We start from the raw sequence: 23,906 nt of genomic DNA on the forward strand, positions 1-23,906 counted from the left end.
TTACGCCAGAGTATTCTAATTTCACTTTCTTCCTCGACCTGCGCAGTATTTCGGCTTTATCCCTAACTGATAATAGATACAAAATTATAGGTCTCGATCTCGTTCCAGGTGGGTGCAACTTTGACGGGAGTCTATCGGCCCGTTCCACAAAGTTTTTATAATCTGAGATGTCCTGGCTCAATTGTTCCTTCAGCGAAGTTTGTATGAACGCGCTAGGGTCTTGCCCCTCCGCGCCTTCTGGGATTCCCAGACATCTCAGATTAGGCCTTCTAGATCTATTTTCCAGCTCCAATACTCTGTTTTTCAGATCCCTGTTTTCAGGGGTATCAGTATTCAGATCCAACCAGCAGTATACTAAACAGTTCTTCATGTGTTTCTTATCAAATCTACAATCCATGCACCGGTCCACTGATGTACCATTTCCCCCCTGACTCACACTGTTACATTATAGTATACTTTATTGTATTTGAAGGCTTTAAATGGTTATCAACCCACAGTTCAAACCCTAATGAGTAACCTTCAGTGACAGTCTCTTAGTTAGTTAATTGAGTCAGTTGGGTTAGTAACTAGTTATTAGTCACTTAGTTGGTTAGTCGGTTTAATGGCGGGTTGAGTTAGTCCACCCAGCTCCTGTGAATACAGCGACATCGGTAGGAGTCCCATATCATATGGCTTCACACAGCCACAAAAAAACCTCTCATCCATTTTTTTCCCCCTTTCTTTTTCTTTTCATAACCAATAGGTTTCCTTTATATAGATAGTTCACAGCTATCAATTTTCCCAGGGACAGCAATCTCTAATAGTAAAGTCAAGCGTTGAATCTTGAACTCTGCATTATAATCCCTTTTCCAGGGAGACCACCTCTGGCTCACCCTCCATCGCTGGGCCGATGTTACCAGCCAGCACAGCCTTCCAAAAAAGATTAGCAACACCCCCTCCTTCTTATCATTTTTTCCGCAGATTTTTCTCTCCCCAACCTGTGTCCTCTCCCCGTTGCTGTCTAGCAAATTTTTTCAGTTTTTTCAATAGCAGCTTTCAAAGCAGGGAGTAGAAAAAAAGAACTCAGTGCGTCTCACCGCTTCTTCGCAGGGAGGAGGGGGAAGGGGGCAAAGGGCACTCACAACCAGGCCAGACAGAACACTCTCCTCATGTCTCGGCTTCTGTGTCGGTTCCACTTCGGGTGCTGTACTTCTCTAGGGGCTTGAGGAAGCGGAGCGATGCCACGAAGGAGGACAGAGGGTCCGTGATATCCCGATGTAGCGGCGTTCATCGGGTCCTCGATACCAGCGAGAGGGTAGATGGTGCGGTAGCGGGAGCATCAGGGGCAGCGGAAGCGGCATTACTTGAACGCCGCTTCACATCGAGCAGGGAGGCTCAGCGGCCGGAAGGGAGGTGTGTGCGCGCGTCATCTACGTGCGCCCGCCTCCATGCTCTGCATCAGGGGGGTCTTCAAATGTAACATGGCAACTTAAAATTATCCCAGTGAAATCTGCTCTCCAAAACCCACATGGCCCCCCTTTCCTTCTGCACCCTGCAGTGTGCCTGTACAGCAGTTTACAGCCACATATGGGGTGTTTCTGTAAACTACAGAATCAGAGCAATAAATATTGAGTTTTGTTTGGCTGTTAACCCTTGCTTTGTTTATTTACTTTTGTTCTATATTAATTTTAATATATGCCATAAAGGTTAAGTTTTAGGTGGGGGGTTTTTGTTCTGTGATAGCTGAGCATTACTTTCTAGATTCTAATGCAGGTGGCAGCCCTGCATTGGAATATACTGCATTATAGGTATAAGGGGGTCATGCTCTTCCAACCAATGTCAGACACAGACATTTCTAGCCGTGTGACATGTCACATTGTCTTGCTGAAGTTCCCATTTGCCCCATGGAAGACAATCAGCATGTATGTATACATGATCTGCAAGGATGGATTCATATCCAAATCGGTTGAGAGCGACTTCTACGTGGATGAGTTGGTCCAGAGAATGGCATGAAAACCTTTCCCGGAACATAACACTGTCACCACCAGCTTGTGTTCTTCCTTCAATGTTCACAGGGTGTTTGTTCTCCGATGTTTCTCACCTGACATGCCAACGTCCATCCATTCAATGAAGCAGAAAACGTGACTCATCGGATAAAAGCGGAGGTCCAATTCAGATACTGCTGCAAAAATTGAAGCCTTTTCTGCCAATGCAACTTGGTTAGCAGAGGAGCAGCGACCATCCGTCTGCTTCAGAGCCCCCTACGCAGTAGGGTTTGTTGAACTGTTCTTTTAGACACGTCTGGCAGCCCCCTGTGTGGTAGAGTCGCGGGTATAAAGGTAGAGCGGAGGTGCACCCCCTGAGCTGCCACCCGGTCCCCTGTCCCTGCCTACTTGTACCAGCCGCCCAAGGTGACGGGGCGCAACTGGGCGAAAGTCCCTGACCTGAGTAAGTGCAAGCAGAGAGATAGAGACAGCATGGAAGCGGACAGCCAATGAGGGGTAGCACTAGAGTGGACAGAGAGGTGGAACAAGCAAGGTACCACCAAAAACAGAAGGGCGAGGCGGGTCAACTAGCCGGGGTCAGTCCAGGAGGTCACGTCAGTACAAGAGAAGAGGCAAAGACAAAATCCAAAATCCAGGTAGCGTCAAGGTTCAGGGAGCAGGCAGAAGAGGTGTCAGGAAGCAGATCAAGGGTCAAATTCAAAGGTAAGCTAGATAACAATAATAATACACAGCCTAAGGGACCAAAATCGCAGGCAACCTGTAGCGGCTTTTGGGCGAAAATTATGTTACACGATTTCTTTTTTTGGCTTCATAGTGCCTATGACACATGTCTATATTATCCCTCCTGAGACTGAACCATTATGGGCAAGTCTGCTATGAAGGGCCCTGACAGGGGTCATGTGATCCTCAGCCTTTGTCTACCATGCTCTGCCGTGCTCACTATTGGGCGCAAAAAAACGGAAGCCGGCCCATTGCAGAAATGCCTATTGTTGTCCGCAAAAAGGACAAGAATAGGACATGTTATATTTTTTGTGCGGGGCCACGGAACGGAGCAACGGATGTGGACAGCACACAGAGTGCTGTCGGCATCTTTTGCGGCCCCATTAAAGTGAATGGGTCCTCATCCAAGCCGCAAAAACTGTAGCTCGGATGCGGACCAAATACTAATGATCTAGCCTCAGGAGAAGTCACCGGTATCTGTTCGATGAGGGTCTGACTCCCAGCATCCTTGCCGATCAGCTGTTTGAAGAGGCTGCAGCACTTCGTTGAGCTCTGAGGCCTCTTCCTAGGCCAGCAATGTTACATTCATCAGTTACATGGCCTATGTGCAGCTCAGTCCTATTGAAATGATTGGGCTTGGGCAAGGCTGCAGTGCTCCTCCGAGTGCTGCATCCCTTTCAAACAGTTGATCATTAGGGTACTGGGAGTTGGAAGATACGTCATCAATATCATACTCTCGGAAAATCCCTTTAATGTATTTTTTTGTTTTAAATGTAAATCTTTATAGACCCCAACATGGTTGTACATGATGACGCATGGTGCCGAGCTTTATACCCATGCCATTTTCATGTGTGGTGCGGGTTTATAGATCCTGCAATCCAGCAGGTCAGGGCCCTTGACAAGAAAGAAGTGTTTTTTTGAAACATACTCTATTTATTTCTATGGGATTTCTGAGAACAGCCAAGCCCATGTGTGTGCTACAATCTAAAGGGGTTGTCCTGCCATTTATATTGATGACTTATGGTCAGGATAAGTTGTCAATATCTGATCGGTGGAGGTCCAACACCTGGGATCCCCGCTAATCAGCTGTTTGAAGACGAGGCATGGAGCGCCGCTTCCTGTTCAATACACTGCCCGTAATCTTGGAAGTGCAGTGTAATGACGAGCACTTGTAATTAGACTACACCACCGTTCCACAGGAGACAACGCATAGTGAAATGACCAGGAAGCAGCACTCGCACATCTGATCGGCGGGGGTGACAGGTGTCGGACCTCCACCGATCAGATACTGATGACCTATCCTGATGATAGGTCATCAATAGAAATGGCAGGACAACCCCATTAAGAGTCACCACATCTGGAGCGCCGCAGGTTGCTGATCCCTGGAATAGAATCCGTGAGTCTTCTCTGCTTTATTTAGTGGTTACTACTCACCTGGGCGGTTATCTGTAGGAATGTCCTCTATACTCTGCTCATCACCCCTCACATATGTCTCTGTAACATATATAATATTCAGATCTTCACCCGGATTCAGAAGCTGTGAAAGAAATATTGTAGAAGTCATCAGACGGTTGGAGAAGTCGTGTGGAAGGTTTTATATGACCAGAGAAGATTATATATCTCTATGTATAAAAGTGAAAGTTTTACTGTTTGTTTTTCTTCATTGGCTCCTACATGCCTTGACAGATCTCAAACTGAACATAGTACATATACTCTTTATGATCCAATTTAAAATATTGAGAGGTTTTTAAGTCCTGACCACGAGATTCTGGAAGGTTCTAGTAACGTAATATGTTTTTGACACAGCATGCATTAAAATGTATACATTAATATAACTGCTGCTTCTCACTCTGCCTCTTATCTCCCTGCATGTACTGTCTAAAAACAAAAAACAAAAGACAGCATGAGTTTTCTGTCCCAAATATATGCAGGTCCCCTGTATAAATCCAATCTGTTGGTTCCTTATTCTGACCAGCAGTCTCCATAGCCAGAAAATAGAAGATCCAGACATCATGTAATGTCTATGGTCAGCTGTATTCCTGCCATCTCCACCTTTCTCATTATACAAGAATAAGCCATATAATACTGGTGGATAAAACAAGACTGAACACAAGATCTTCACAGCCTGCTACAGATCGTAGGGGACATTTCATGAGATCTTATATCCATCTACCTGATCATCCTGTGGGACATTGTGATGTTCTCCTGAACCATCCTGTGGAAAAAGAGGACTAGGACATCTCTCCGGTGTTCTTATCTCTTCCTTAACTGTAGGAAACACATCCAGTGACTGAATTCATTTCTTACATACAGATAATGAGAGGACGTGTGTATTTAGTCATGTCTATTACCTGGTGGTCTGAGGGGCCGGTGATCCTTCATCTTGATGCCCTTATCTCCATCTACCTGATCGACCTGTGGGATATTGTGATGTTCTCCTGAAACATCATGTGGAAGAAGAGGACTGGGACATCTCTCCGGTGTTCTTCTCTCTTCCTTAACTGTAGGAAACACATCCAGTGACTGAATTCATTCCTTACATACAGATAATGAGAGGACGTGTGTATTTAGTCAGGTCTATTACCTGGTGATGTGAGGGGCCCGTGATCCTCCATCATGACGTCTTTGTACAGATCCTTGTGTCCTTCTAAATACTCCCACTCCTCCATGGAGAAATAGACGGTGACATCCTGACACCTTATAGGAACCTGACAACATAATGATACAGTCATCACCCAGATCCCTTCATAGCGTTCCAGTATAATGTCCCAGCATTCCCACCTCTCCAGTCAGCAGCTCAATCATCTTGTTGGTGAGTTCTAGGATCTTCTCTCTGTTGATTTCCTCATGTATCAGGGGATGAGGTGGAGGCCCCATGAATGGGCTCAGGGTTCTTCCCCATCCTTCAGACACGGGGGCCTGACAGCGCGCACTAGAGGTCTTCTTCACTACTGTGTAGTCCTGGTTATGGAGAGACACAGTAATAAATATCAGTCCATACATCTCCAGAGTCACTCACCTCTCCAGTCATGTCCATCTGTTAGTAACATAGATAAGATGATGTAATGTGACATCATCAGAATCTCTCACCTCTCCAGTAAGCCGGAAGAGGATCTCTAGGGTGAGATTTATTATACTCTCCGCCATCTTGTCTCTGTCCCTATCCATCCTTGAGAGGATCTTATATAGAAGATATCCACTGATCTTGCATAAACCTGAATAGAAAGAAGATAAGAAGAAGTAAAATCATACAAAATCACATGTAAAATACAGTTACTGGAGATAATAAGAGGAGACATCGGAGGAGATAATAAAGTGTAGATGCTGAATATCTAGTGAAGGCAGTTCCTCCATGTTTCAGGACAAAGCATGTCCCCCTATAGACAATTACAGGAAGCAGTGGTGATGTTAGTATAAAGCTGTAATCTGGTAGATGACTTCATAGATCCAGAGCTCAGACTACTCCAGTGGCGTTTCAAGGGGGGTGCGGAGGGTGCAGGCCGCACCGGGTGACACCAGTGATGGGGTGACACCCGCATGGCCGGCCGGCAGCGCCCTGCCTGTGTCACAACTTGCACACTTCTCATTTACAAATCCCAGGCATAGTCATCTGTATTGCCATTCTCAGGAGAGGGAGAGATGTGTCTGGGATTCGAACCCACGACCTTCTGTATCAGAGGCAAAGCACTTACCCACACAGCTATAAGAGCTGCATTGCCACTGAATCCCAGGCATAGTCATTTGTATTGCCGTCCTCAGGAGAGGGAGAGATGTGTTTGGGATTCAAACCCACAACCTTCTGTATCAGATGCAAAGCACTTACCCACACAGCCATAAGAGCTGCATTGCCACTGACTGAAAAAATATGAGACTTCTACTGTTATAGCTGGCTAAGTGTACATCTATACACATAACAGCTGCCCCAACACACCCAGCACTACTATATCTCTATATGACAGCTGTCCCAGCACACTCAGCTCTGCTATATCTCAATATATGATAGCTGCCCCAGCACACCCAGTGCTGCTACATCTAATACACATGACAGCTGCACCAGCACACTCAGCTCTACTATATCTCTATATATGACAGCTGCCAGGGGCAGCTGTCATGTGTATAGATGTAGCAGAGCTGGGTGTGCTAGGCCAGCTGTCATATATAGAGATATAATAGAGCTGAGTGTGCTGGTGCAGCTGTCATGTGTATTAGATGTAGCAGAGCTGGGTGTGCTAGGGCAGCTATCATATAGAGATATAGCAGAGCCGAGTGTGCTGGGACAGCTGTCATATAGAGATATAGCAGTGCTGGGTGTGTTAGGGCAGCTGTCATGTGTATAGATGTACACTTAGCCAGCTATAACAGTAGAAGTCTCATATTTTTTCAGTCAGTGGCAATGCAGCTCTTATGGCTGTGTGGGTAAGTGCTTTGCCTCTGATACAGAAGGTCATGGGTTCGAATCCCAGCAGAAACTTTTCTGAAATACAGGCTAAATTAGAATACACAAGCACTGACTCCATATATGGACATTCAGGGCGGGACACAGGCTGCATCGCATCACTGACATGGAGGGAAGTATAAGTGTTTTTTTTTTTTTTAAATACCCGATTGTTATTGCCATGGGGAGAGCGGGAGGCACTTGATACTGGCACATGGGGGGAGGGAGGTTGGCACCTGATACTGGCACATGGGGGGGTTGGCACTATGATACTGGCACATGGGGGGGGAAGGAGAGAGGCACCTGATACTGGCACATGGAGGGGGGGTTGACACTATGATACTGGCACATGGGGGAGAAGGAGAGAGGCACCTGATACTGTCACATGGGGGGGAGGGGGGTTGGCACCTGATACTGGCACATGGGGGGGTTGGCACTATGATACTGGCACATGGGGGGAAGGAGAGAGGCACTTGATACTGGCACATGGGGGGAGAGGCACTTTATACTGGCACATTGGGGGGGAGATGGCACTTTATACTGGCACATGGGGGGGGGGAGATGGCACTTTATACTGGCACATTGGGGGGGAGATGGCACTTTATACTGGCACATTGGGGGGGAGATGGCACTTTATACTGGCACATTGGGGGGAGATGGCACTATGATACTGGCACATGGGGGGGGAGAGGCACTTGATACTGGCACTTTTTTTTGGGCGGGGGGAGATGGCACTATGATACTGGGACATGTGGGGGGAGGAGAGAGGCACTTGATACTGGCACATGATGGGGGGGCATCTATGGGGACACTTACTGGCACATTATTGGGGGGCATTATGGGGGACACTAGGCCGGCAGCCTATCAGAGGCCGGACACTGAGGGCATCTACTGGGGCACTATATATGGGGCATTTTATACTGGTACATTATGGGGGGCACAGCAGGAAGGAGGGAGAGGAGAACTATGGGGGAATTTACTGGGGGCACTATATAGGGGTATTTTATACTGGCACATTATGGGGGCACTAGCAGGAAGGGGGGAGAGGAGCACTATGGAGGCATTTACTGGGGGAGGGGGGTTGGCACCTGATACTGGCACATGGGGGGGTTGGCACTATGATACTGGCACATGAAGGGAAGGAGAGAGGCACTTGATACTGGCACATGGGGGGAGAGGCACTTTATACTGGCACATTGGGGGGGAGATGGCACTTTATACTGGCACATTGGGGGGGGAGATGGCACTTTATACTGGCACATTGGGGGGGGAGATGGCACTTTATACTGGCACATTGGGGGGGAGATGGCACTTTATACTGGCACATTGGGGGGAGATGGCACTATGATACTGGCACATGGGGGGGGGGAGAGGCACTTGATACTGGCACTTTTTTTTGGGCGGGGGGAGATGGCACTATGATACTGGGACATGTGGGGGGAGGAGAGAGGCACTTGATACTGGAACATGATGGGGGGGCATCTATGGGGACACTTACTGGCACATTATTGGGGGGCATTATGGGGGACACTAGGCCGGCAGGCTATCAGAGGCCGGACACTGAGGGCATCTACTGGGGCACTATATATGGGGCATTTTATACTGGTACATTATGGGGGGCACAGCAGGAAGGAGGGAGAGGAGAACTATGGGGGAATTTACTGGGGGCACTATATAGGGGTATTTTATACTTAGACATTATGGGGGCACTATGGGGACATTAGCTCAACTGGGGGCATTACAAGGGGGTATTTTTTGCACTGTCACATTATAAGGAGAATTATTTCTACTAGGGGGTGGAAGGGGGCATTATGGAGGGCTTTATTACTCCCCCATGGTATGACCCCCTAGAAGCAGCACAGCCTCTCCCTGCTCTGCTATCCCTCTTCCCCTTCTCCAAATCCTTATTATGAAATCTTTCTCATTAGGATAAAACAAAACATCAGCTCTGCCGAGCCCCCCAGCCAAAGTGTGGAGGTGTCCGAGATCCCCAAGGGCCAAGCCAAGTAATTGTAAGAGCTCAGACTACTCCAGTGGCGTTTCAAGGGGGGTGCGGAGGGTGCAGGCCGCACCGGGTGACACCAGTGATGGGGTGACACCCGCATGGCCGGCCGGCAGCGCCCTGCCTGTGTCACAACTTGCACACTTCTCATTTACAAATCCCAGGCATAGTCATCTGTATTGCCATTCTCAGGAGAGGGAGAGATGTGTCTGGGATTCGAACCCACGACCTTCTGTATCAGAGGCAAAGCACTTACCCACACAGCTATAAGAGCTGCATTGCCACTGAATCCCAGTGCCAGGGGCAGCTGTCATGTGTATAGATGTAGCAGAGCTGGGTGTGCTAGGCCAGCTGTCATATATAGAGATATAATAGAGCTGAGTGTGCTGGTGCAGCTGTCATGTGTATTAGATGTAGCAGAGCTGGGTGTGCTAGGGCAGCTATCATATAGAGATATAGCAGAGCCGAGTGTGCTGGGACAGCTGTCATATAGAGATATAGCAGTGCTGGGTGTGTTAGGGCAGCTGTCATGTGTATAGATGTACACTTAGCCAGCTATAACAGTAGAAGTCTCATATTTTTTCAGTCAGTGGCAATGCAGCTCTTATGGCTGTGTGGGTAAGTGCTTTGCCTCTGATACAGAAGGTCATGGGTTCGAATCCCAGCAGAAACTTTTCTGAAATACAGGCTAAATTAGAATACACAAGCACTGACTCCATATATGGACATTCAGGGCGGGACACAGGCTGCATCGCATCACTGACATGGAGGGAAGTATAAGTGTTTTTTTTTTTTTTTAAATACCCGATTGTTATTGCCATGGGGAGAGCGGGAGGCACTTGATACTGGCACATGGGGGGAGGGAGGTTGGCACCTGATACTGGCACATGGGGGGGTTGGCACTATGATACTGGCACATGGGGGGGGGAAGGAGAGAGGCACCTGATACTGGCACATGGAGGGGGGGTTGACACTATGATACTGGCACATGGGGGAGAAGGAGAGAGGCACCTGATACTGTCACATGGGGGGGAGGGGGGTTGGCACCTGATACTGGCACATGGGGGGGTTGGCACTATGATACTGGCACATGGGGGGAAGGAGAGAGGCACTTGATACTGGCACATGGGGGGAGAGGCACTTTATACTGGCACATTGGGGGGGAGATGGCACTTTATACTGGCACATTGGGGGGGGAGATGGCACTTTATACTGGCACATTGGGGGGGAGATGGCACTTTATACTGGCACATTGGGGGGGAGATGGCACTTTATACTGGCACATTGGGGGGAGATGGCACTATGATACTGGCACATGGGGGGGGAGAGGCACTTGATACTGGCACTTTTTTTTGGGTGGGGGGAGATGGCACTATGATACTGGGACATGTGGGGGGAGGAGAGAGGCACTTGATACTGGCACATGATGGGGGGGCATCTATGGGGACACTTACTGGCACATTATTGGGGGGCATTATGGGGGACACTAGGCCGGCAGCCTATCAGAGGCCGGACACTGAGGGCATCTACTGGGGCACTATATATGGGGCATTTTATACTGGTACATTATGGGGGGCACAGCAGGAAGGAGGGAGAGGAGAACTATGGGGGAATTTACTGGGGGCACTATATAGGGGTATTTTATACTGGCACATTATGGGGGCACTAGCAGGAAGGGGGGAGAGGAGCACTATGGAGGCATTTACTGGGGGAGGGGGGTTGGCACCTGATACTGGCACATGGGGGGGTTGGCACTATGATACTGGCACATGAAGGGAAGGAGAGAGGCACTTGATACTGGCACATGGGGGGAGAGGCACTTTATACTGGCACATTGGGGGGGAGATGGCACTTTATACTGGCACATTGGGGGGGGAGATGGCACTTTATACTGGCACATTGGGGGGGGAGATGGCACTTTATACTGGCACATTGGGGGGGAGATGGCACTTTATACTGGCACATTGGGGGGAGATGGCACTATGATACTGGCACATGGGGGGGGAGAGGCACTTGATACTGGCACTTTTTTTTGGGCGGGGGGAGATGGCACTATGATACTGGGACATGTGGGGGGAGGAGAGAGGCACTTGATACTGGCACATGATGGGGGGGCATCTATGGGGACACTTACTGGCACATTATTGGGGGGCATTATGGGGGACACTAGGCCGGCAGCCTATCAGAGGCCGGACACTGAGGGCATCTACTGGGGCACTATATATGGGGCATTTTATACTGGTACATTATGGGGGGCACAGCAGGAAGGAGGGAGAGGAGAACTATGGGGGAATTTACTGGGGGCACTATATAGGGGTATTTTATACTTAGACATTATGGGGGCACTATGGGGACATTAGCTCAACTGGGGGCATTACAAGGGGGTATTTTTTGCACTGTCACATTATAAGGAGAATTATTTCTACTAGGGGGTGGAAGGGGGCATTATGGAGGGCTTTATTACTCCCCCATGGTATGACCCCCTAGAAGCAGCACAGCCTCTCCCTGCTCTGCTATCCCTCTTCCCCTTCTCCAAATCCTTATTATGAAATCTTTCTCATTAGGATAAAACAAAACATCAGCTCTGCCGAGCCCCCCAGCCAAAGTGTGGAGGTGTCCGAGATCCCCAAGGGCCAAGCCAAGTAATTGTAAGTTTTCATATGAAATATGTTTATGTTATACACATATAGCCTACACTATGCCACACAATATACAGTATACCTCTACACTGTACCACACAATATACAGTATACCTCTACACTGTGCCCCACAATATACAGTATACCTCTACACTGTGCCCCACAATATACAGTATACCTCTACACTGTGCCCCACAATATACAGTATACCTCTACACTGTGCCCCACAATATACAGTATACCTCTACACTGTGCCCCACAATATACAGTATACCTCTACACTGTGCCCCACAATATACAGTATACCTCTACACTGTGCCCCACAATATACAGTATACCGCTACACTGTGCCCCACAATATACAGTATACCGCTACACTGTGCCCCACAATATACAGTATACCGCTACACTGTGCCCCACAATATACAGTATACCGCTACACTGTGCCCCACAATATACAGTATACCGCTACACTGTGCCCCACAATATACAGTATACCGCTACACTGTGCCCCACAATATACAGTATACCGCTACACTGTGCCCCACAATATACAGTATACCTCTACACTCTGCCCCACAATATACAGTATACCTCTACACTGTGCCCCACAATATACAGTATACCTCTACACTGTGCTCCACAATATACAGTATACCTCTACACTGTGCTCCACAATATACAGTATACCTCTACACTGTGCCACACAATATACAGTATACCTCTACACTGTGCCACACAATATACAGTATACCGCTACACTGTGCCCCAAAATATACAGTATACCGCTACACTGTGCCCCAAAATATACAGTATACCTCTACACTGTGCCCCACAATATACAGTATACCTCTACACTGTGCCCCACAATGTACAGTATACCTCTACACTGTGCCACACAATATACAGTATACCTCTACACTGTGCCACACAATATACAGTATACCGCTACACTGTGCACCACAATATACAGTATACCTCTACACTGTGCACCACAATATACCTCTATACTGTACCACACAATATACAGTATACCTCTACACTGTGCCACACAATATACAGTATACCTCTACACTGTGCCCCACAATATACAGTATAACTCTACACTGTGCCCCACAATATACAGTATACCTCTACACTGTGCCCCACAATATACAGTATACCTCTACACTGTGCCCCACAATATACAGTATACCGCTACACTGTGCCCCACAATATACAGTATACCGCTACACTGTGCCCCACAATATACAGTATACCGCTACACTGTGCCCCACAATATACAGTATACCTCTACACTGTGCCCCACAATATACAGTATACCGCTACACTGTGCCCCACAATATACAGTATACCTCTACACTGTGCCCCACAATATACAGTATAGCTCTACACTGTGCCACACAATATACAGTATAGCTCTACACTGTGCCACACAATATACAGTATACCTCTACACTGTGCCCCACAATATACTGTATACCTCTACACTGTGCCACACAATATACAGTATACCTCTACACTGTGCCCCACAATATACCTCTACACTGTGCCCCACAATATACAGTATACCTCTACACTGTGCCCCACAATATACAGTATACCTCTACACTGTGCCCCACAATATACAGTATACCTCTACACTGTGCCCCACAATATACAGTATACCTCTACACTGTGCCCCACAATATACAGTATACCTCTACACTGTGCCCCACAATATACCTCTACACTGTGCCCCACAATATACCTCTACACTGTGCCCCACAATATACCTCTACACTGTGCCCCACAATATACAGTATACCTCTACACTGTGCCCCACAATATACAGTATACCTCTACACTGTGCCCCACAATATACAGTATACCTCTACACTGTATATTGTGGGGCACAGTGTAGAGGTATACTGTATATTGTGTGGCACAGTGTAGAGGTATACTGTATATTGTGGGGCACAGTGTAGAGGTATACTGTATATTGTGGGGCACAGTGTAGCGGTATACTGTATATTTTGGGGCACAGTGTAGAGGTATACTGTATATTGTGGGGCACAGTGTAGAGGTATACTGTATATTGTGGGGCACAGTGTAGAGGTATACTGTATATTGTGTGGCACAGTGTAGAGGTATACTGTATATTGTATATTGTGTAGAGGTATACTCTACAGGTATACTGTAGAGGTATACTGTATTGTGGGGCACAGTGTAGAGGTATACTGTATATTGTTTGGCACAGTGAAGAGGTATACTGTATATTGTGGGGCACAGTGTAGAGGTATACTGTATATTGTGGGGCACAGTGTAGCGGTATACTGTATATTGTGGGGCACAGTGTAGAGGTATACTGTATTTTGTGTGGCACAGTGTAGAGGTATACTGTACATTGTGGGGCACAGTGTAGAGGTATACTGTATATTGTGGGGCACAGTGTAGAGGTATACTGTATATTGTGGGGCACAGTGTAGAGGTATATTGTGGGGCACAGTGTAGAGGTATACTGTATATTGTGTGGCACAGTGTAGAGGTATACTGTATATTGTGGGGCACAGTGTAGAGGTATATTGTGAGTCACTTGTCTCCCTGAGTGTTAGGTGGGGTGACCAGGCGGGCAGGTGGTATATCAAGGGGTAATGCTGGTAGACCTGGTATATGGACAGCAGAGATGGGCAGATGGCATCCTCTGGGCAGTACTGTCTCTCTGGTCATCCTTCACCAGCACCCTGACTGCCACGGTCCTGCTTGGCCTGGCTCTTATGGCACTTCACTGCCTGGTGCTCGGCTATCAGCGGTGTCATAGTGTGACTGAGTCACTCAGTGCTGATAGCCGAGCACCAGGCAGTGAAGTGCCATGAGAGCCGGGCCAAGCAGGACCGTGGCAGTCAGGGTGCTGGTGAAGGATGACCAGAGAGACAGTACTGCCTAGAGGATGCCATCTTCCCATCTCTGCTGTCCATATACCAGGTCTACCAGCATTACCCCTTGATATACCACCTGCCCGCCTGGTCACCCCACCTAACACTCAGGGAGACAAGTGACTCAGACTGTTAGGTGTGGGGTGACCAGGCGGTATATGAAGGGGTAATACTGGTAGGCCTGGTATATGGACAGCAGAGATGGGCAGATGGCATCCTCTGGGGGTTGTATCTTACATGGGACTATATGCTGGAGGAGCGGAAGGGAGAGTGATGTATTTTACATGGGACTGTATGTTGGAGGGGCTGAAGGCAGGACTGTGATGTATCTTACATGGGACTGTACGCTGGAGGAGCGGAAGGCAGGGGGAGTGATGTATTTTACATGGGACTGTTTGCAAGTAGGACTGAAGGCAGGGGGAGTGATGTATCTTACACGGGACTGTATGCTGGAGGAGCTGAAGGGGGCCATAATTATTACTATAATACTACAGAGGTGGTCATTATAATAATAATAATAATAATAATACAGAGGGGGCCATTATATATTATAATTATACAGAGAGCATTATACTTATGGGCACTACGGGGGGAGGGGACGTCTGTTATCTGAGGATGATAGTAAAGTGAGGAATCTAAAACATTTTCTGCGAAACTTTGCAGAGACGAGAAGCGGCTGAAAGAAGGTGTCATGACGGTCCTATCTCCGAATGAAGACGTTGAGGAAAGTCTATATCACAGGAGATGTCACTGGATGTAACAGGTATGTGGTGCTGTATTCTACTGTATATTTCATAGCAATGTATGTTATGTCCATCCAAATATCTGTTTCACGGTAGGGTAGAGGGGAGGGGGTATATAGAATTTGTCCCGCACTGCCTCAGCCCGGCCCCAGACTTAAGGTCACACTGTGCGTAAGGTGGGGAGGGCATGGAGGGGGGGGGGGCCTCCATGTCTATTTTGCTTGGGGCCCCCAAATTCCTTCAAACGGCCCTGTCTACACTGTGTAGTCTGTTCTATAAGCACCATTGTTTTGTGGCGGCGGACAGAAAATAATCTGGAAGTGCCCCTCCCGAGACCAGTCTCTGACTGCTAGGGGGGGTCTGCTGATCTAACGGATGCCCCCGCAGGGATCTCAAGTCTCCCGGACGTTCAGGGAGTCTCCAGCTATTAGATAGCGGCTCCCTGACACCCGCATGTGAAACAATATATACCGGAAAGGTTTACTGATAGCAGAGCAGAGAGATAAGAGAAGTGACAGATGACACAGAGTTTACATTACAGGTTAAATTAACCCTTTAGGGTAAAATTGGCTTCTTAAGGAGATATATATGTTAAAGGCATCCCTTCTTCTGTCTCATTCAGTAGCTATAGAGAGAGATGTATTTTTTTTTTAATACATTTACACATTTAACCCTCCATTTTAATTATATTATTTACCCCAGTGTTAAATTCACCCCCCCCTGGATGCTTGTTTTTTTTCCTACAGTGGGGTAGATAATTACACAGGGTTTTAAAGAATAAACTTCCTGACTCAGACCAAGAACCGACTCAGCGAGTGAATGGAAGCATCCGCGCATGCGCATTGCGCAACCTAAGCGTCGGTTCACTTACTTCTTGTCAGCTCAGCGAATGAACCGATTCATGTGAAAGATCCGAACTTCCCATCTCTAGTTTACTCGCAGTAAACCTTTCCGGCAACCTTTAGCAGCGTCCCCTTCTCGGCGCGTGCGCACAGTGCAAGAAGAAGCCGATGCCAGCAGTCTGCAACGGCGCATCAGGCTGAGCCTGTGCGCACGCGCGGGATCTCAAAGCGAGAGGAGGGAGGGAGAGGCGGCACTGAGGAGTAGAAGGCGGCGCTGGGCACGAACGGCGACGCGTGCGGCCGGGCACCATGCATCCACAGACCTCCCCTGCTTGGGCACCTTAATTCAATGATTGACAGGTTAGTAAAACCTGTTTTTCCGCAGAATAAAGCCACAAATGGCTTTTATAAGGCCACCTTAGAAATCAGAATGCTGCCCTGGACATGAGCAGATGTTTAGCTCACAGGGCTTATAGGTGGTGACAGAATCCCTTTAATCATGTACAGAAATAGGATAATTTGGGGCAGGGTAATGAGCCCCGTCCTCCACACCATAGAGCACAGTGTGCAGATACTGCATATGTCTGGAAAATGTAATAAAAAGTTTGTGAAATAAAAAAAAAGAAAACCTCCCTGAAATGAGGTTTTGCAGGTTGGGATGTCTGTTTATGGCAGTAGCACCACCATAGCCCCCATATATGGCTAAAAAATTATTGCTTCAGTGGGGGGGGGGTGACACAATTTCCTACCGCACCAGCCCTAGCAACGCCACTGGACTACCCTCGTCCTATCAGTCAGGATCTCAGGCTTTACCCCAAATACAGATCGTCTTGGGGATTTTCATTAATATAAGGAATCCAAGGAGCAGCGTCTCTATTCAGTGAGTAAAGCTGGTGGTGGTCACTGTGTATACAGGTCACCACTGCTGGAAAGACTGAGGAAGGGGCTGGAGGACAGTGTCTGCTCCAGAGGAGAGAGCTGGTAGTGAAGGGGTTAATCACATATGTACACATACCGGCACCTCTGGACACTACATGGATGGGGGAGGGGTCACATCCACAACAGCCCTAATCCTAACAGCACCAAGAGACGGCACTGAACACAGACACTTACCTAATGCTGCTTCTCACCTCCAACTACCTCATATATGGGGAATACTAGTGGGCTAAAGGACCTTTCATGATGTCATGACCATGTGATCATGAGTGGGCGGAGTCCTCCAGGCTGTGCTGCTGTACCTTTCGTGACATTATGATCATGTGATCATGTGTGGGAGGAGTCAGGCTCCAGGCTGTAGGGCTTGTTTCACATTTATGCAGGCTGTTTCACGTAGCAGAATGTGTTCGGCCGCTCTTCTGCATATTTGCCCGGTTGTGGCCAGATCTCCACAGGCAAAAACCAATGTTTCCCTATGGGCATGGTTCTCACCTGAGCGTTTTACAGTGCGTACGAACGCGCTGTAAAACGCCCTACGCCCCAAGAAGTACAGGAGTTTCTTTGGGGCGTCTTGTGGCAGTTTTTCATTGGATGCCTCTGTGGTTAATCACACAAACGCGCGTACTACGTGCGTTTCCAAAATACAAAAACGCCCCAAAATACGCCTAAAAAACGACCGATAAAAACGCCTGTAAAAAGCGCTTATCGAATACGCTCAGGTGTGATCCCAGCTTAAGGGTTGCTACCCGGCCAGTATCTCACTGGCCAAGCTGGTATTTTAGTGCCCCTGGTTAAAAAAAAAAGCAGTTTTCCATTTGATGGCGCCGCTGTGAACACCCACGGGTGACCTGTGTGACGTCATCACGCTGGAGCTCAGGTCCTGTCCTGAGCTTCACTGTTACAGGGGGAGGCATTATTAATTCTAGGACGCACTAATGGGGGCATTACTATTATTGGGGGTGGCACTAATGGGTGGCATTACTGTTACTGGGGCTCACTAATGGGGGCATTACTATTACTGGGGCGCACTAATGGGGGCATTACTATTACTGGGTCACTATTAATTCTGGGGGCGCTAATGGGGGCATTACTATTACTGGGGGGCATTACTGTTACTGGTGCTCACTAATAGGGCATTACTATTACTGGGGCGCACTAATGGGGGCATTACTATTACTGGGGGCACTATTCATTCTGGGGGTGCTAATGGGGGCATTACTATTACTGGGGGGCAGTAATGGGGGCATCACTATTACTAGGGGCACTAATGGGGCTTTACTATTTTGGGGGCATTAATATTACTGAGGGGCACTAATGGAGGCAGTATTAATTCTGGGGGGCACTAATTGGGGCATTATTAATTCTAGGACTCACTAATGGGGGCATTACTATTACTGGGGGGGCATTATTAATTCTGGAGTGCACTAATGGGGGCATTACTATTACTGAGATGCACTTATGGGGGTATTAATATTATTGGGGGGCACTAATGGGGGCATTACTATTACTGGGGGCACTATTAATTCTGGCAGGGTTAATGGGGTATTACTGTTACTAGGGGCAATAATGGGGGAATAGCTTTTTCTGGGGGCATTAATATTACTGAGGGGCACCAATGGGGGCAGTATTAATTCTGGGTGGCACTAATGGGGACATTATTAATTAAAGAGGGCACTAATGGGGGCATTACTATTACTGGGGGCATTAATATTACTGGAGGGCACTAATGGGGGCAGTATTAATTCTGGGGGGGGCACTAATGGGGGCAGTATTAATTCTGGGGGCACTAATGGGGCATTATTAATTTGGGAGGGCACTAATGGGGCATTAATATTACTAGAGGGCACTAATGGAGGCAGTATTAATTCTGGGGGCACTAATGGGGACATTATTAATTCGGGAGGGAACTAATGGAGCATTAATATTACTAGAGGGCACTAATGGAGGCAGTATTAATTCTGGGGGCACTAATAGGAGCTGTATTAATTTAGGGGGCACTAATGGGGCATTATTAATTTGGGAGGGCACTAATGGGGGTATTAATATTACTGGAGGGCACTAATGGGGGCAGTATTAATTCTGGGGGGCACTAATGGAGACATTATTAATTCGGGAGGGCACTAATGGGGCATTAATATTACTAGAGGGCACTAATGAAGGCAGTATTAATTCTGGGTACACTAATGGGGGCAGTATTAATTGGGGGGGGGCACTAATGGGGGCAGTATTAATTCTGGGGGGCACTAATGGGGCATTATTAATTTGGGAGGGCACTAATGGGGTATTTCTATTACTGGGGGTATTAATATTACTGGAGGGCACTAATGGGGGCAGTATTAATTCTGGGGGGCACTATTAATTCTGGGGGGCACTAATGGGGACATTATTAATTCGGGAGGGCACTAATGGGGCATTAATATTATTAGAGGGCACTAATGGAGGCGGTATTAATTCTGGGGGCAGTATTAATTTGGGGGGCACTAATGGGGGCAGTATTAATTTGGGGGGCACTAATGGGGGCATTTCTATTACTGGGGGTATTAATATTACTGGAGGGCACTAATAGGGGCAGTATTAATTCTGGGGGCACTGATGGGGGCAGTATTAATTCTGGGGGGCACTAATGGGGAATCATTAATTCTAGGATGCACTAATGGGGGCATTACTATTACTGGGAGTCACTAATTGGGGCAGGATGCCACTCCTGGAATCTGTACAATACATTACTGTGCCTATGGAGATTCAAGTGGAAATTTTACACACAGAGAAAATCTCCTCCTATGTCCTGCCACTGTCTACTAACCCTCTCCTATTGGGACTGCTCTGGTTTCGCATACATAGTCCTGTCATAGACTGGAACCGAGGGCAAGTTTTTAGTTAGAATTATGTTTGTCGCTACCTGCCCAAACTCCACAAGCTCCTCAGAGTCTTCAGGGTCTACCTCTTGTCTTAACAAGCTATGTGAATGTCTTTGATAAGAAGGAGGATGAAATTCTGTCATCAAATTGTTTTTATGACTGTCCCATCGACCTAGTGCCAAAAGCCTCTCCACAACGTGGCCATGTCCATCTGCTGTCTCTGTCTGATAGACAAGCTATGTCAGACTGTAGACTCCGTAGAGCCGGGATCTTCATGAAATTGGATCTCCAAGGAGCTTACAATCTGATTTGGATACAAGAGGCTGAGGAAGACCATTTTAACACCGGAGACAGTCATAAATATCTTGCCAGGCATTTTGGAATCAGTAATGCTTCGGTAGTTATTGAGGAATTTGTTAAAGAAGTCTTTCGTGATATCCTTACACTCGTCTGTGTAGTGATCTATTTGGACAACATCTTGACCGTCTCACCTGACCTGACTTTACACCAAAAACATGTACTTGAGGGAGAACAGATTTTATAAGAAGTTTAAAAAGTCCATCTTTGAAAAGACCTCTCTATCTTTCCTGGGCTGCATTATCTTTGAACGTGGTGGTCAGAAGGATCCTGAGGAGTTGTCTGCTGTCATGGCCTGGCACTGTCCTACAGGCCTGCAAACAATCTACTTCCGGGGCGGACTGGCCATAGACTACACAGGGAAATTTCCCATTGGGCCGACGACCAGGGGGCCACCCGAGCCCTCCACATGGCCGCTGGGTGGATACATAATGATATGATGCTCTCAGCATTAATTAATGCATTGTGCTTCAGCTACTTATGCAACTGCCTGGCAGCTGCAGGTGCCCTACTGAATTCAACTGTATGGCCATCCTCAGCATGATGATACAGTGGAAAACTGCAGGGGGGGGGGGGGGGTGCATAGATTTTCTGCTATACTTTGGTATTTGGTCCTGCTGGAGTATTATTTTGTGCTGCACTTCGGTATTGCTGGACCTGCCTACTTGAGTTGCCTGCCTTCTGTCAATGTGGCCTCTTTTAGTTTTTTTTTCCAGGGCCACTTTATGCTCTCAGTCCACCTCTGATCTACTTTATTCCTCACTTTTTCACCTTATCTCTCCTATTTCTTACCCAAAAATTCAAAGGAGTAGTCTCTAGAGCCCGAGTCACCTTTCCAGTCTCTCAAGCAGGCCTTCTCATCTGCATCTTCCAGATGTCTCCAAACAGTTCTTTCTGGTGGTGGGCGCATCCTGCATGGGGGAAGGGGGGGTGTCAGAGACAAAAAGAGATAGAAGGGTACCTCACACACAAGATGTTCACCTTTGGCTTTTTTTCAATCATTATTCCAGAGGTTCTGCTCCTTCTGTCAACGCAGAAAGCCAAGAATATTCTGGACATGAAGAAAATCATAGGTGAAACTTTCTTCCTAGTGGATTGGAAGGGTTTCGGTCCGGAGGAAAGGTCTTTGGAGCCAGTTGAAAACATTGATGCTCCTGTTCTTCTGAATAAATTCCTGCTAGTGTCCAGAAGAAAGTGGAGAGGGCATAACATGGGATACTGTTGACAGTGGCGGCCCGCAACGAACACTGCTCCACTTATCAGTCCCGGGTTCCTGTATCTAGGCAGCGTGGACCTGCCTCTTGCTCTCCCCTTTTCTGGCGGGTCTGGCTGACGTGCCTTCTGTGTCCCACCACACACACACTGACCTGCTTGGCGGCAAGGCCTCTCCTCCTCTGCTCGTAGGGCATGAGTGACCCTTCTGGTTCATAAAGGACCAGCTTGTGCACACCCTAATCTGTAGCAGCTAATGGCTGACAACCCTGGAGTACTCAAGGCACCTATTGTCACGGTGGGGAGTGGGCAAAACCCCCCACCGTACAATGTAAATGGATAATGGGGAAGCAGCTAGGCCAGGACGCCGGAATCAGGGAGCAGGTCACGTCCCTAATGCTCACCCTAACTCCTCACCGTATGAGCGGACCTGGATGGTAGGACGGCTCATACCAGGATACATTTGGCCCTGAGTCGCCCTGATAATCCCTCACATAGGAGCAGGGGAGAGACGACCTGTTCTTCTCAGACGTGGATGAACAGGAGTCTCAAATGGCCTAGCAGCAGGGAAAAGGGAAGCCCATACACAGCTAGAGGATCGGCAGGTAAGAACAACAAGATTACTAACTAACCTGCCAAAGCCTCCACAACTGGAACCCAACCACAAGTACAGGAGGCCGAACACACAGCAGGTCACAGTACAAACAACCCACACAGGAATCCAGCATACCAACTCTGCCAGAGGCCCCCATACTCACACAGTGCATGGCAGCGCTGCAAACAGGCATCAACATACACGGCAAACGTCTAACATACATGTAGGGACAAACACCAACAACAGCCATGAAGACGTACCACACACCCTGAACATAAACCCACACCTAACAAATTAGAAGTGAGGTAGGGAACCAGGAGCAAACATAAGGAAAGACAATTTATGTTCCATTAGGTGGCCCCCAAGGACTGGGCAGAATCACCCAGGCAAGGAGCAAAGCTCCAACACCAAGCAAGGCTGTAGTACAACTGCCCCTAGCCAGCAAGCCACAGGTTTATATCAAGCTTGCGGCCACGCCTTAATCCCCACTAGCCAGAAGATTAACCCCTTGCTCACCAAACAGCAGGGAGGCACAGGGAAGTGCACGTGCAGACCGCAAACTACACGTTGTCCCTGGCAACCAATCTGCACGGCAACCGCATCACGGTCAAACACCAATATGACCGTGACACCTATCCCTTCTGGGAAGGTGCCTAAGCAATAGGTTCATAGTCTACGTTTCTGCTTAGGTGTGCTGACTCGGGTACTGATTACCAGCAGTGGTTTCTCACCCACTCCTGTAATACTGCAGCTCATCTTGGTGCTTTGAAACAGGAATGCAGGAGAATTAAAGATTAAAGGGAGTCTTTCACCTAAAATGACCATTATACACCACAAACATCATGATATCCATTACATTCCCCATATTATAATCTTACCTTTCATATTGCTGTCCATCGCCTATTTTCTCTTAAAAACGCTTTTAGTCCACATGCTAATTAGGTTCTGAGGATGCCCAGGGGCGGCGTTTATGCGGCCGGTACCCATGCCCCACGGCACTGTTCAAATCAAACCCATCCCCTTTCACCCCTCTGGCCCGCTTAAGGTTCATCAGATTCCATCCTCCAGTCATTGATAAATCCGGCGCCGTTCAACATAATCCTTGCGCCTGCGCACTCCATTACCCACTATGGGCAGAGGCAGCAGAGCGTTCAATGCGCATGCGCCGGCCCATACATCCCGATCTTGCTGCAGTTTATTTCCGCTGGCTAGATCGGGAGGTACGGTCCGGCGCATGCACATTAAACGCTCTTCTGACTCTGCCCTAGTGGGTAATGGAGTGCGCAGGTGCGAGGATTATGTTGAACGGCGCAGGTGCCGGATTTGTCAATGACGGGAGGATGGAATCTGAAGAACCTAGGGCGGGCCAGAGGGGTGAAAGGGGAGAGGTTTGATTTGAACAGCGCCGTGGGGCATAAACGCCGCCCCTGGGCATCTTCAGAACCTAATTATAGCATATGGAATAAAAGCATTTTTAAGAGAAAATAGGCGATGGACATCAATAGGAAAGGTAAGATTATAATATGGGGAATGTAATGGATATCATGATGTTTGTGGTGTATAATGGTCATTTTAGGTGAAAGACTCCCTTTTAAAGGTAAAAGGTTCCATCAAGTGATTCCCTTAACAGCCTTATTTGTATAGCCATTCATTTTGCCTGTGCCTAT

The 23,906-nt window shown here is 47.8% G+C and overlaps 3 protein-coding genes and 1 long non-coding RNA gene across 6 annotated transcripts in view; 2 read left to right on the plus strand and 2 right to left on the minus strand.

Annotated features, from left to right (window-relative positions):
* Positions 1–5,332, minus strand: part of LOC121004516 (zinc finger protein 300-like) — a 734,886-nt gene extending 729,554 nt beyond the window's left edge. The window contains exons 1-3 of one of the 2 annotated variants that reach the window (XR_005779722.1): positions 5,290–5,332; positions 4,879–4,973; positions 4,196–4,242 (exon numbers count right to left, since the gene is read on the minus strand). The gene's annotated coding sequence lies outside the window, so the exon portion shown is untranslated. Of the gene's footprint in view, positions 1–4,195; positions 4,243–4,878; positions 4,974–5,289 lie in introns of those variants that run through there. The other variant, XM_040436784.1, reaches the window with a different exon arrangement.
* Positions 1–23,158, plus strand: LOC121004587. The gene is made up of 3 exons (XR_005779783.1): positions 1–10; positions 578–584; positions 23,033–23,158. It is a non-coding gene; the product is annotated as an uncharacterized LOC121004587 (long non-coding RNA).
* Positions 1–23,906, plus strand: part of LOC121004478 (oocyte zinc finger protein XlCOF7.1-like) — a 1,216,478-nt gene that overhangs the window by 1,043,839 nt on the left and 148,733 nt on the right. The window lies entirely within an intron of this gene.
* The window catches only part of LOC121004486 (gastrula zinc finger protein XlCGF26.1-like), a 253,774-nt gene that overhangs the window by 10,021 nt on the left and 219,847 nt on the right, over positions 1–23,906 (minus strand). The window lies entirely within an intron of this gene.

Source organism: Bufo bufo, chromosome 6 (genome assembly GCF_905171765.1).
Source record: "Bufo bufo chromosome 6, aBufBuf1.1, whole genome shotgun sequence".
Classification (NCBI taxonomy): domain Eukaryota; kingdom Metazoa; phylum Chordata; class Amphibia; order Anura; family Bufonidae; genus Bufo; species Bufo bufo.